Source organism: Parus major, chromosome 1 (genome assembly GCF_001522545.3).
Source record: "Parus major isolate Abel chromosome 1, Parus_major1.1, whole genome shotgun sequence".
NCBI lineage: Eukaryota > Metazoa > Chordata > Aves > Passeriformes > Paridae > Parus > Parus major.
The window spans coordinates 57,912,616-57,927,519 of NC_031768.1; the positions used below are offsets into that span (position 1 = coordinate 57,912,616).

The 14,904-nt window shown below is 35.9% G+C and overlaps 1 long non-coding RNA gene across 1 annotated transcript; it reads left to right on the forward strand.

Moving 5' to 3' along the window:
• The first annotated feature begins 369 nt into the window (after window positions 1–369).
• On the forward strand, window positions 370–14,518 carry LOC107203765. Its single transcript, XR_001521360.2, has 3 exons — window positions 370–421; window positions 719–930; window positions 12,613–14,518. It is a non-coding gene; the product is annotated as an uncharacterized LOC107203765 (long non-coding RNA).
• Window positions 14,519–14,904: the final 386 nt, after the last annotated feature.

The following is a 14,904-nucleotide window of genomic DNA, read 5'->3' on the forward strand; positions in this document are numbered from 1 at the left end:
CATCCATAATTTAATTTTGCATGTAATTTTATGCACACTGTGAATCCATCTCAAGCATACTGTGTCTACAGAAATCTCATATTTTGTAAGCAAATATCACTCAGGCTGCACACCTCAAGTTATTGTTAAGATAACCAATCACAAGAATGCAGCCCAAAGACACATGTACTAATTTGATAAATTACTTCCATAGATGTATTTATCCCTTGACTAATGAAGACTTTAAACCCCTAAATAAGTGAACAAAGGAGCAATGTTCCCAGAAGCATTTGCCTAAAGTAATTTGAGGTTATTTAGTAACCAGCACAATGCACGGAGTCACTGTAAATTCAAGATTGCATGCTGCATTCTGTTCAGACTTTACAGACTGCCAGGGAACTGAAAGAGCAGTTCATCCCCTGCTTCAGTGATTTCTTACGAGGTAGTTTGCCATGGAGCTGGCTGGATTTTTTAAAAAGGTTTTAAACCAGAAAAAAGTTAACCTAGCAGGTGACATATATTGAGGAAAGTACTGAAAAACATTGTGCTGTATCTTCCTTTCCCTTCCATTTATTTTCACTTACAACTCTAACACAAGGCTCAGATTTTTTAGTAGATTGGCTTTGTAATATATCTCCTGCCTTGAGACTCCAGTGCAAGGTTACTCTGCTTCCAGCTCCCACTCTCTGCTTAGATGTTGGAAGTGCAGAGAAGAGAGCTGCTGGCTAATCTGTTTCAGATCCATTGGAGTGGCCCAGCACGTCAGGACCAGATTCTACTGGCATCAGACCTGCCTGTATGTCTATTATCACATGCAGCCTTGCACTTCACATGGATATCCACTGAGTTGCTAGATGAATCTTCACTGCACCGTCCCAGCAGATGAACCCAGCCTAAACTTCTACTACTGCACCTGCACAGCTGCCTTGCCACCACTGCTTGTTTGTCAAGGTGAGTGGAAAGTCACGGAAGACAAAACAAGTCATCAGAAGTCCTTGAAATAGGAGCAGCAAAGACAGTTTGTGGTTTCTGGTAGTTACGAGATGAGATAGATTCACCTCAGAAATGACTCCACTTCACAGACTAACCATCAGCTTCACTGCAGTCGGGAAAAGAGTTGAAATGTTCTGAGAACAGGAACTAAATAAATATTATGGGTTCTTTTCTTAATGAGCCATGCTTAGGGGAACTATTTAGATGGACTAATTATAAATTAAATAGTTCTTCACCAAGATGTTTTTGAAGGGAGGAAGTTGTGATGCAATCTGAAGTTATTATCAAGCATAATTGCAAAATTAAGAAGACTACAGAGAAACTATCAGTTGTGAGGGTTGGAAGCTACAGTCTTGTATAACTTGAGCAAAATAGCCACTTCTAACATCTTCACATAGAGAACTATTAAAAGGACTGACCTTTAGCTGAGAGGAAATGAAAAAGACCTGTAGATTATAAAACAGAAAAGCATGTATGAAGAAACCTTTAAAAAAATAGTAAGAAAAGGTTATTCTTGGAAATCTATTCAGTGAATAGCAACTAAATAATATAATTTACTTAAGAAAAACATTAAACAAATATTTTATTTTTATATAAAAGTAGGCCTGTGACATGATAATTTGAAAGTTGTTATCAGTGTGTGAATTTCCTGTGAAGCCAATTTAAGCTCTCCTCACAGGTATAAAAAGATTATATGCTCAAAGTAGGCAAATACTTTCTTCAGCAATGAAAAATCATTTCCAGGTTTATGGTTTTACAGATCTATTTTAATTAGTGTAGTGTAAAAAAAGTGTGAAATAGGTAATAGGTAATAATAGGTAATAGGTAATAGGTAATAGGTAATGGGTAATAGGTAATAGGTAATAGGTAATAGGTAATAGGTAATAGGTAATAGGTAATAGGTAATAGGTAATAGGTAATAAGTAATAGGTAATAGTCTTTTTTCCTCTTCCCCATATATATGAAATCTATTCTGTAGGGTGTAAAATTCAACTAAAAATTAGCTAAATATAATTGTAAATGAAAGCAAAGCTGCAAGAATGTTAATAACACATTTTATATACACAAAATACTTAATAACATGGGAAGTATGTTTCCAATTCATATGCAGCATTACTGCTTTAGTGAAACAAACTTGCCACTCAGACCTGATCTCTTGTTTAGATATCTACAGTATCTTCAGGGAAGAAAATATTTATTCATATTTTGAGACAGAAACATCACCCTTAACTTTAGAAAACCAGGATGTACAAGTTTGTGGGTTGCACCTCAGACTTTGACTGGCGTTGCAGCTCAGAGTCTGGTGCTCTGAACCCTAAAGGAGGCAAATTAACTATACATTTAACACGTAACATTTTAATAAACAAGGAAACAAAGAGAAAGAAAGTGCTAGTTTGGCAAAAATAAGAATCCATGGTTAGAAGAGGTTTGCCCAGAGAAACTGTGGATGTTCCAATCCCTGGAAATGTCCCAGGAGAGGTTAGAGGGGACCCCAGGCAACCTGATCTAGTGGGTGGCATCTCCTGTGGCAGGGGGATTGGAACATGATAATCTTTAAGGTCCTTTCCAACACAAGCCTGTGTATGATTCCCTGATTCTATGAAGGAACAAGTCAAGATAATTAAAAACCCTGTCCATGGGCTAAGCCTTCCTCAGCACCTTTTTCTGGTGGGAGGGTAGTATCAGTCCCTTTTGGCTCTCCTGTCTATGAAATACTTTCTCTATGAAAAAAATGTTGTGACAGAGGTACCTGGCATAGAGCTAATGAAGAAGGCCATGTGTAGCTGTAGGATAGCTTCAGTTTTACTGACTAACTCACTGCTCTTTGGGTGCCTTGAGAGCCAGGACCCCTGTAGTACCCCATTCCTTCATCAGCACCAGAGAGGGGTAGGAAGCTTTGAAGGCACAGTAGGTGGACATTCAGCTTGGAATCTTCCTCTAGAGGTTTTTAAAGACCTTTTCTTCATCAGAAGTACTCCTCTAGATGTCTAAAATTTTTTTCTAAATCTCAAAGTCAATGTTAAATGAGCTGGTTTTCCCTCTGGCCTTGTCCCAACACCCCTGCTTAGCAACAGACACAAAAGTATGGATAATATCTACTGTATGTATGTGTTGGAGATACTGTCTGCTAAAATCAAGAGAAGACCTTGAGAGCTGAAGGAAAGCTATAGAAAAACATATACATAAATAATGTATCAGAGAAAGTGGGGATTTAATAAGTAGAAAAAGTCCTAGATAATAAATTTGACTTTTAAACAGGAACAAAAAATGTCACTCTTACTTGAGCTGGATTTTAATGCAATCTTCAAGGTGTAAGAAGTGTGGAAAATCAATAGCAAATCCCAGTGTCCTTATGCTGAGATATTCAAAATGTTAGCTCTAATGGGAGTCATATAAAAGCAGCCATAAACCAGTACTGATCAGTTCACACATGTGCTGTAAAGAGATACAGTTCAGAATTTAAATACCTCATATATCTTTTGTAAAAACCTTCCCCCCCTACAATAATAAGTTTAAAAAACATTGCAGTCTTTCTCAAAACTGAGGCCACAGATGTGAAGATAGATAATTTTTGAGAAATTATTTTCTCTTCTTGGGTAATTATCATTAATGAAAGAAAAAAAAAATTCTTAAATCCTAATAAATCAGAGACAGAATTGACTGACCATGCATCCAAATTGCTGCATTATTCACACTGGAATTACTCCAAAGATTAGCTACAAATTGAATTTATGGTTTCATTTTTCATAACTACTGTGTTGTGACAGATGAGAGGAATCTCTGAGAAAAATGACAGTGATGGACCCAATTTCCCAGTGCTCTATCTCCAAGACAGAACTAAACTATCTCTATTTACTGTTAGGTATTGTACAATCTATTTTGGCAAGCATAAAAAGCTTTTATGAAATACAATATATCCTATTTTATACATCAGTCAGTAAAAAACTCGGAGAAAACCTCAACATTTCATTTGAAAAAGGAGGCCAATCAAATTAAAGTTTCACAGACACTGTAAAGTCAAAAATACTACTTTATACCAATTTAAAAACCTGTACTCTAACAACACTGTGCATTTTCTCTCTTCCAAGGGCTCCTCAATGTCTGTGTAATACGTAGAATATGGAAGAAAATTAACATACCAGTGTATCATGAAGCGGCCACATCACACCAGGGTTTGGGATTTTTGTGGGGGAGTTGTTTTGTGCTTTTCTTGTATTGTACCTAACAGAAATGGAGCTGGACTTTCCAGGGTATTGTGGCAATACAAGCTATAAATAATAATTACAATAATAATCTCCAATTTCAACAAAGCTTCTGGGCTAGCACATAAAAACTGAAATACTAGACTGCCAGATTTTAAAGACAAATGTTTTGCTCGGAAATGGCTCGTATGTATCTTGTATCAAACAGGAAAAATAAAAACATGGGGCTTTTTTCAGGTTTTCAAACTGGGTTTGTATAGTCCAGGCCTCTTGGGCTAGAAATAATTGAAAGCAAGTTTGAGATTACACTTAGGTCACAAACACAGTTGATGCCTGAAGCCTTTCAGGGACAAAAAATATGGGAACATTTATAATGTAAGTTAGATAAAGTCAACACAAGTGCCACAGAAAACTGCTCTTTAGGTATTGCTAGCACACTAACTGAGAACCTGAATTTTTCTTTCATATTAAAAAAATATGGTTTAATAACTGCTCTAACAAAGAGAGGCCAGAATCTTTCACACTTATTCATATTAACACTCAACATCCTTTCCCAAGCAATATCACAGTCTCTAGTACAATCTCCTAAGTTTGAGAAAGAGGAGAATCTATCTCACATCACCCACTCGTTATGGTGCAGGGTTTGTTTTTGATATGTTTTACTTTTCTTTTGCAGTACAGATACTCATCTAAATGGCTTCATGATGAGTACAGGAATTTCAGTAGACCCACTAGCTCTCAAAATTTCTAGCTCTTCTCCCATAATTCAACTAATAACATCACCAATAACAGTGACATAATGATAATTTGATAGAGGTTTTCGTTATTCAGTTCTACAACTGCATTGGTATTTGTCCATTTTAAAAACACCAAAAGCTAGGGATAGAAAATATTTTGCTCAGAGTAATTCTGCCAGACAGAACCCACATCTCCAAAGTCTGTGTCCACAGCTATTCACTAGAGTCTTCTAAAAGTAGATATGAGTATTCTATCCAAAAATTCATCCTAAACCATGGGGTGATGTAACCCTACATGTGTTTCAAAATGTTGGTTTCCTGATGGTTGAAATAGATGAATCTATTGAAGTTTGCCGTGGCTTATTTTGTACCATGCAGTTCTAATTCTTCATAAGATAGGACAGAAACCTGTCAGGAGAAGACAGAAGACTGTGCCTGCTCAGGCCTCGCTCAGATGTTTAACCAGTCCATGGTGTGCACCCTGGTCCAGGAGCAGGGTAATTCTCCCTCCCTCTGAATACCCCAAAAGCTCCTTGTCAACTCAAGATGCCTTAAAAAAAAATTCCATTTGCTGTCCTGATATAATGATAAAAACAATGGCATAAATATGCAGCAGGATAGATCAAGGAAGAAAAATTACCTGCCTTTGATGATAATTATATATAACTGTCAAAAAACTGAGCAGTTTTCAAAGCATTGCACAAAAAAGTTAAACTAATGAATCAACACAACGCCATCCTAGTTATTACAAAGCAAATTAGGTGATGTTAACCTTGTTTTACATATGAAAAATAGAAAAGGAAGGACCTTATGTTTTAAACTTGGCATAATTAGAGCAGCAGCACATTTATGATTGCACACACATACTTTCTCTATTGAAAAAGAGTCCTAAATTGTTTATTCAAGGTCACAAAGAAAGTTTAAGGCAAAACAAAAAATAGAGCAGTGCTCCACCTAATTTTTAGGCCTGTATTTTAAATGAAAGGCTCTTTCTCAATATGCACACAAGAAATTGCTAGTCTTATTCTTTTAAGTTTTTCACTTTGGCAGATACACAATCTATATGCAAATAGTTATGCACTTATTTTTCTGTAACTGCATAAGCAATGATTTGAACTGGCTGTATTAGGGAGCAGCATGAATTTGGCAATGGAAATTACAGATGTGAACATTTTCATGTCCACTCTGTCACAGCCGTAAGACCCTGGTTTGGCACAATGTGACCAATGGATGCTGAATCCCAGTCAAACAGACTATGAGGTGGACTGTCTCCCACTTTTCAATTTGCCTTCACAGCAAAGCATTTTTCATGGAGGAAACAAAATCAGTTTGAAGCAGGGATAACATTATTAGCATTATTTATTTACATTAAAGTATCTTATTTGACTTTACTGCTCTTTGGTTTGAACTTTGAAAATATGTTTGTGTTTAAACTGAACTCTTTTATGGGAGCATAGTTTACAAAGAAATACATAGGAAAACTTACAGCATTTTCTAAACTTTCTCAGTTAATTTCTACTGTATCTAAAAAATTGGTAACATTTTATTCAGACATTTACTTTGCATTCACTTAATTTCCTATTATATTTTCTGAAATATTGAATAATAAACTGTTATTAAAGAAAATCATAAATTACATCATTATATGATTGTATACAGTATATTGTCTGTTGTGATATTTCTCTGTTTCTCTGTTTCTCTATTACTGTTAGTAATACTAACAGTATTATTTTCTAATATTATTTGAAGCTACTTATGTTCATATCCAACAAAAAATTGTTGTTCTCAACAGTTTAGAAAAATACATTCTTTTGTCATAATTTTATGAGAAATGTATAAATTTAAGCCTCTTTATTTAGTTTTGAGGTGAAAACTATATGAAAGGATCAAGACTAGAAGGATGGAACACCTTTCTCCCATTCTCTAGCCAGATCCCTTCCAAAGTGCTCCTAAGAGTGCTCCTTCTCACTTTCCAAGTTCTTACAGCGAGTATCTGTGGTACATGATGCTGAGGATGAAACACATTTGCAGATCTGCATCACCCCACCCCTGAACATTATGCTAGAACACAATATCCTTTGTTAGGAGAGAAAAAGATAAAAATAGAATTATCTAAGTGGAAAAGTAAGCATTGAAAGGTAGTCCCATTACAAGCAGGAGAGGTAAAATAGACACAACTTAACCACTGCATTTACAGTGTCTAGACACTGCAGCATTTCAAATGTCTAATGTAGAATTATGCTCAGTTAGAGGCAGACTGCTCTCATGGCTCTCTATTTTTGAGCTGCGCTCCTAATGGTTTTTGCAGCTTGTAGAATTAGGCTTTTCTGTTTTGTTCTGTTTGGGAGTTAGTGTGTTTTTGCTGTATTCGTTCCTGTTCACAACAATAAACACCAAAATATCATGACAGTAGTTCCCAATGTGACTACATTTGGAGCTATTGGTTAAAAACGTAACAAAATCTTAGATTAAAGCCTGTACTATCCAGTTTTTGAAACTCAGAGGATCTGCACAATTCAGATAAATCACACAGACATCTCAAGTCTCTGTCTGCATGTGTCAAAAACGAATGTGAATTGCAAAGCTTTATCAAAAAATTACCCAACCAAGAGGTTCAAATGGCTCCAGAAACTAGCAGATTTCACCCCACAAAAATATGGTCACTGAAACTAACCTAATTCTGAAGGTCACATGCCTTCCCTAGAGCAGAGTAGTTTGCTGTAAACACCGATACTGAATCTGGATCATGCACATTAATCACTGTAGTTCTGGAGTTCCCCCTATTAAATTTCCATTATCAGTAAAAGTAGCAGTTGACACAAGAACAGAATTATTTCCATTAGTTTCAATCTCTAATTTTGAGGTGATTTGTTCTTTCAGACCATTTTCCATTTCCTCTTTCCTTAGCTTCAGAGTTATACATGACAAAAAAAAAAAATCCATCTCCACTCAGAAAGTTCTCAGAATTGTTTACCACATCTCTGGATAAGTCCCTGTGTGGAACATAAACAACATATGAAGCCTTGAGTGAGCCATCTTTTTTGGAGGAAATTCACAGTGAGAACAATGTTCTGGGACAATTCTCACAAGAATAAAAGTTACTGACTTTTTATGTGGTTCTCATTTTCACATATCCTGTCTTGCTTCAATATATCACAGCATGGAACTCCACTGTGTAAAATACTTTTCTAGTCAGTGTACACACAGTCGTTCATTAATTAGAAGCTCAGGATCTCCTTTGCCCCAACAGAATACAATTTAAGAATTTTGTACTATGGAAATGTGCTAATGAGAACTATAAAACAGAAAATACTGTGATACTCAGTGTGCTTTCAATTTTCTTGCATTTATTGCGAACTAAAAATATATTTTAGTCCATAAGAGCCTGGTTTTACTTTTATTAGGCCAAGGAGAGATTGGAGATTGACTCCAGTGACATCAGATATAATGTCAAATGTGAAAAAAAATCAAATATGAATAAATTGAATTTTATTGATGGGAAATCACCAGTAGAGAATCAAATATAGTGCATTTATGCATAAATATGCATTTTAAATACATTATAGCATGCAATTAATAGACTACTTATGTATGGACCAAGTTTTCTTTTTGCAGGGATAACCAATCTCTTAGTCTCACCATTTCCAGTAGTTTTAGTTTTTCATGTAAGAGGAACTGGAAAAAATGAAGTCCTTTTCTATTAGGATCCAACATGCTCTGTTATACTTGTCCTATAATTGAAACTAATGCTGAGTGAGGGCAGCACTCCTAGGTTTTGCTGCACAGTGTTATTCATGGATCAATTAAAGTTAGCAGCAGAATATTTGTCAAAAATGTATCCAGACCAGTAGAGATTATGTGTGGGGCAGAGGGAAAAAAAAAAAAATCAGTTCTCCATTTTTTAGGGAATTAATAATCAATTTTTATATATTCAGTTAAATTAGGAAACTGATTTTTTCCAATATGTGTAGAATTCATTTTGACATATAGAAGCATGGCAAAGTAAGACATATTGTAATAATTAGCTGAATTATTCCTGGCATGCCATGAACAATTACAGGATTAATAACTACCCAACCAAATAGTGTTATGTTGGAATAAATTGACCGACAAGGGTTTTCAGTTAGGAAATGAAGCTCAGATGGATCATCAATAAAAACTACTGCAGAGAACAGACTTTTAAGAACTTCAGTGTTTTACATTTACAAAATATGGCTGTGATAACTGTGCTTAATGACTGGAAGAAGCAATTTAAAAATTCATTTAGATTATTTTGCTCCCTTTAATTGCCTGGTCAAAGCCACCATCTTTGACAGACACACTAATGTGCCATGCAACCTATACTTAATTTTGTGTCCTGATCAAAATAAAAAACCTGATACAGCCCTTAATTAACTCCCTGCCTTCTGTACAGTTTTTACATTTGCAATTCTGCTCAGTTTACTGTATGTGACAATGGCATGCAACACCCTGACATAGACTACAACACTGTTTATTAGGAAGAGTGCAGTATGCAAACTCAGACTGAAATTCAACAAGGTATTTAAGTGCACTTGTAATTTAGTGCTTGCAAGAAATTCCATTTGCTACAACATCACTACTACTTCCAACAAAGTCCACAGTTTACTACTTAACTGAATCAGGATATTAATTCACAATATTGGAGCTTTTCCACCCTTTTTGAAAGAGTTAAGATTTATGTCAACAGCACAGGAGGTTAAAACACATATTGAAGCATGGATATTGGCACAGCATAAATACTAGAGCTATACAGGAATGCTTGTATGGACTTAGAGCTGTGTTTTTTAATTGTTTCACTGAAGCTAACAACAGGAGTCTTATGTCAGGTGAGCATTAGTCCAACCCTGTAATTTTATAGGCACTCCAAAAAGAGGACCACAATTAATTTTTCTGACCATGGCTTGTTCTTTTGTTCTTTGTGAAAGAACATTTTCTAGTTTTTATGCTATTTTCAAAGTGCACTCTTTTAGAAATGTACAAAAGAAAACTTCCATTAACTCTTAATAGCAGGTAATATTGACCTATTATGTCAATGAGGAGTCTCTGAAAATGCTGCATTTTTGTGGGCACAGAAAGCTGACACACAGCAGGCTCTTTCAATCCTTAAATCTGGTTACTACACATCCTGTTAAACACAAAACACTTGGTGAGGAGAATGCAACAGGAATGCAAGACATGACATTCGGGGGCTGGGCAGAGCCTAAGGACTTGCTGGTCCAGACTTTTGTGGAGGTGGAACCAGGTAGACAGCAGCGTGGACCACAGAGACAGGAGGCAGTTGGACTCTGAGGCTGACTTGGGAAAGTTTCCCTGGTGACTGATCCATTAAGGATGATAAAAGACCTATAGAAGGTGATAGTGGAGCTCCACTTCATGACAGGAGTTCCCAGCAAAGAGGGCAGCAAAGTAAATCTGCAGGCAAAGCAGTAGTGTAAATAACTACATGCAAGGACAGCTTACTTACTCTTTTTTTTCTGTATTTTAGATCTTTTGGAAAGGAAAAATATGCAGTCATAGATTCATTTTTCCTAGAATGTCCTTTCCCCCTCTTCTTAGGGTTCTGTTCCAGCTTCCTACCTAAGGCTCAAGCAAAAGTTAAGCATCTTCATTAGGCAGATCAGACTGAACATTAAGTGCTTGATCACATATTTTCTTATGCCTGTAAGAGAAAACTGTCAAGCTATGCCATACAAATGAATTTGGATACTTTTCAAATTATTCAAACAAGACTTCCATAGGCAGCTGCATTGCTTGTTTGTTTTTCTAAGCCCACCTGCTATCCCAGCACTATGTAAATTTGAAGTCTTTATGAGTTTGATTCTTCATGTTTTCTATGTTCTTTGGAACCATGTGTTGCCAAGATCAATACCCCTTCTAATCTACAATGTGACTTCCTTGCAGTTTAAAGCTTCCTCTCCCCTGTGAGTCTCCTATGCACTCTTGCACATAATGGGCAACAGATAAGAAACTAGAACCAGAGAAAACAAAAAGAAAAAACCAAACCACCACACACACACACACACACACACACACACACAAACACACAAACCCCCCACCAAACATAAAACCAACTTAATTTCCACCTTTGAGTGGGGAAGAAGCTGGAAGGTCACATGTTTTTTTTTGAAAATATTTTCATGCGACCCCCATATTGCATCTGCATGCTGCTGTCATGCAAATAATAATGAAATACTACAGCATTCAACTAAGAATCCATTTACTCCAACAAAGGTCAAGTTCACAATACCCTGCAGACCAGATATATATAAAACTGCTATCAGATTTATTTCCCTTCTAGATCAGTCCATTGAATTTACATACTTAAACAAACTAGCATCTAAAATTTGTCTCCTCGTCATTGCTTCTTTTATAGTCCTCAAAGGAAATTATTTTAGTTTCACATTTTATCCTGCATATCCAAGCATATCCTCACCTTGTTGCTGTAGATTTAGAGACCATTATCATGCATGGTTATATACCTGCTAAATTGACTTTAGTCTTTCAATGTGATCTAAATTGTGTTTAATCTGCTCCTTTAATACTAATGGTGCTCTGAGAGGTGAGCACTTCACAAGCTGAGGAACTTTAATTTGATGCCTTTTGTAGAGCCCAGTTCTTCAAACACATCTTTATTTGGATAAAGGCACTGTACTTTCTGCATCAATATTGTCAATGTATGTGTAACCTTTAGAGCAATCTCTCTGCAAAATTATTATTTTCCCCATAGGAAAGACAAATCACTCATTTAATTATGCATTTACCTGCTCAGAATTGTCTTAAGCTGTGGTTATATGACACAGCAGTTTTGCCACATCTAACATATTCACTCACTGGTGAGGTTTTCTTGGGAAAAACAACTTTTTTTCCTTTGGGGTATTCCTACTCTGACAGATTTAAAATACTGTTCCAGGTTTTCCAGTTCTAATCTATTTTTCTGTTAACATAAAGGGAGTAACATTCTTTCCTCATTATTATGTGTGCCCTCTTTTTTCATTTATAGTTTCATCAAATGATGAAACATCAAAATGTCCATGTAACACCTAAAACCACATATCTAACACAAACTAGAGATTTTATAATCTCTAAATATATATTACAAAATAAAAAACTGGAGAATACAGGGATAAAAGCTAACAGTGAATCAGGCTATATTTTGCTCTGAAACTCAACAAGATTACACTAATTGTTTTCAATCCCTTGCTTTTGTGTATTTTATTGTTTGTATAACAGCTGTACAAAGAGCTCTTAACCAACAAGAATCTACTGCATACATATGTACCAGGAGGGACTCTTGAGTCATTTCCAATTGAAGGGAAAAAGAAGGAAAAATTTAAAAGCTAACATGGAAAGGTAACCCTGGTTAAAAAAAAAAAAAAATCATGTGCCATCTTTGGCCTTTTCCACTCTAAAACTTTATATATATATATATATATACACACACACATATACATACATACATACATACATATATATATATGTGTATGTATGTATATGTATATGCATATATGTATGTGTGTGCCTATATATGTATGTGTTTATATGTATATATATATGTATATATATATGTATATATGTATATCTATGTGTGTTTACATGTAAATATATATATGTGTATGTATGTATAAAGCACTCATTGGTGAGATTCGTGGTGTCAGAGAACTACATTTTTCTTTTCCTAGGAAGAAGGGACAGATCACCAGTGGGTGGTGAGCTGAAGGTAACTTTGGAGGTACTGGGAGGTTGCAGCTGAAATATACAACACTGATACTGTGACATCCAGAGGAAAATGAAATCCATATCCTAAGACTGGAACGGCAGTAAGCCACAGTGCCTGGGCCATCCTGAAACATGAAGGGAGAGCATATCTGGTCCAGCTACAGAAAATCTCTGGAAGAAATTCATTCCTTGGACTTTTAGCACGGTTTTTGCCATAAAATATCAACCCTTAAATAGTTACTTAAAATTTTGAAAATCTCGCTGCCATTTTTATGCTTTGATATATGCCTGCCTTTGACTAAACAAAAGGAAGTTTCCATTGGCCTTTTTTTCTATTTTTTCTCCTTTGCACTCTGAGCCTGGAAACTTAAACTTTCAATACTTTCTGCTGTTGCCATATCTGATGAGTATCACCTGCCTTAGCATTCGCCACACTGTCAGCAGTTGTTAACCCCCCTTGGCAGATTTTTGTTTGTTAACTTAGCTTGTCATTGCCAGCCTTGAGGTTATGCACACACAGATGGCTTATAGGCCTCGCTTTTCCTTTGTGTTTATTGTAATTGGAGCTAAAGAAGGAACTTGTAGCAAGCAATTTATTTTACAAATTTTCATTTTTTCCCCATTCCTTCTCACTGCCCATCCACTGATCTTGAATCTAGCCATCATTTCATCATTTCTGAATAAATTCAGAGAAAAAAAAATGCCCAACAATTGAATTGTAAACAAGTCACTGGCACACTTTGCTTTGCCAGATTTGAGTTGTTAGAGAAGCAGCCTGTTCATATATTCCACTGTTACTTGTTTCCTACATTAACTTTAGGACTGAGTGCCTGGAATTGTATGCAAATGCTGACATTAATAGATGTGAAAATTTGATTTTGTGGTAATTTTTCTACATGTAATTAAGCTCTCTTAGCCTTTACTCTTTCCACAAAAAAATCTTCCTATTTCCAAATTTTACTCATGAGTAGAGTTATGCTAGGAGCTCTACAGTGTACCTTGATGAGTGCAAGAAATAAGAAAAAGAGGAGAACATCATGCCTTTATAAAAAACATGTCTAATATGAAGAGTAATATTCACTTAATTCAATTTACTATTCTGAATGAGCTCCATGGCTTTCAAAAGAGCACAAAGCAAATGCAGTTCCTGTGTGAAACTATCACTTTTGCCTATGTCTGCCTTGTTTTTGCAGCATAATTCCTTTTCTGGTACCAAGAATATCTTAAATCTGACCTGAGTTTTAGGGTGGGCATGACTAGCAGCAATTCATGCACAAAAAGTCACTTGCACTGTTGGCTGAGCCTACTCTTCCTTTTTTTATTATTAGCAAATTATTTTAGAATACTGATCCTATGCGCAAATAAATGAAAGATACTACAAGCTAGAGATTTAAAAAAAAAAACAAACAACACATTAAAGAACACCAAAACCAACAAAGAAATAAACACACTACCACAAAAAACCCACACACAGGTTTATCTGCTCCAGCAAGACCAAAATGCTTGTCAGAGAACTTCCAGAAGGTAAGAGACATAACTTTATTAACTAGGAATCCATTTCAGAAAAAAGAAAAAATAAACACCTTCTTTGGCCTTGAAGATCCCAGTAAAGTGCCCTGTGGGAGGAGAGTCACCACAAGAAGCAGTCACCCTCTTCACAGAAGGCTTACTTTCAGTGGTAAAAAACCATCTTATCCATGTGCAGCTGCCAGTAATGGCTCTTGTTATGTGTTAGAACAGCAGCTCTCTCGCAGAGCTACAAAGTGCTGTTAGTGTCTTCTTTCCCCCTCCTAACATATCAATGCACATGTAGCATAATTCATGGACTTGATCCAATAAAACTGAGAAAATATTTCATGATTTCCCATACATCTGTCTATATCTATATATGTATATATCTATATATAAATAATTGTGTGTGCAAATATGCTGGGATTTATTTTAAAAAAGCTTTTCTCTTTTTTTCACCACCTCTATTCAGAATGTACTCCAGACTCCCCACATGAGTGTGCATGCCCCTTAGAGTACTAAAGAAATACACAAAGGGTTTTGAAATAAAAGCAAGCTTTTCCTCCTTTCTCCTGAAGCCACTGCCCCTACAGTTTGGAAGCCTTTCCTTCCTAGAAAAATCTCTCTTTCTTTCACTTTTCCATTGAAGCATTTTTTTCACTGTAGCTCTCTAGTCTTCTGTGTGTGTTCTCATGCTAGAGGCTGCTGATGGCAAGTAGCCAGGATCTCTAGGCTATCACAGGTCA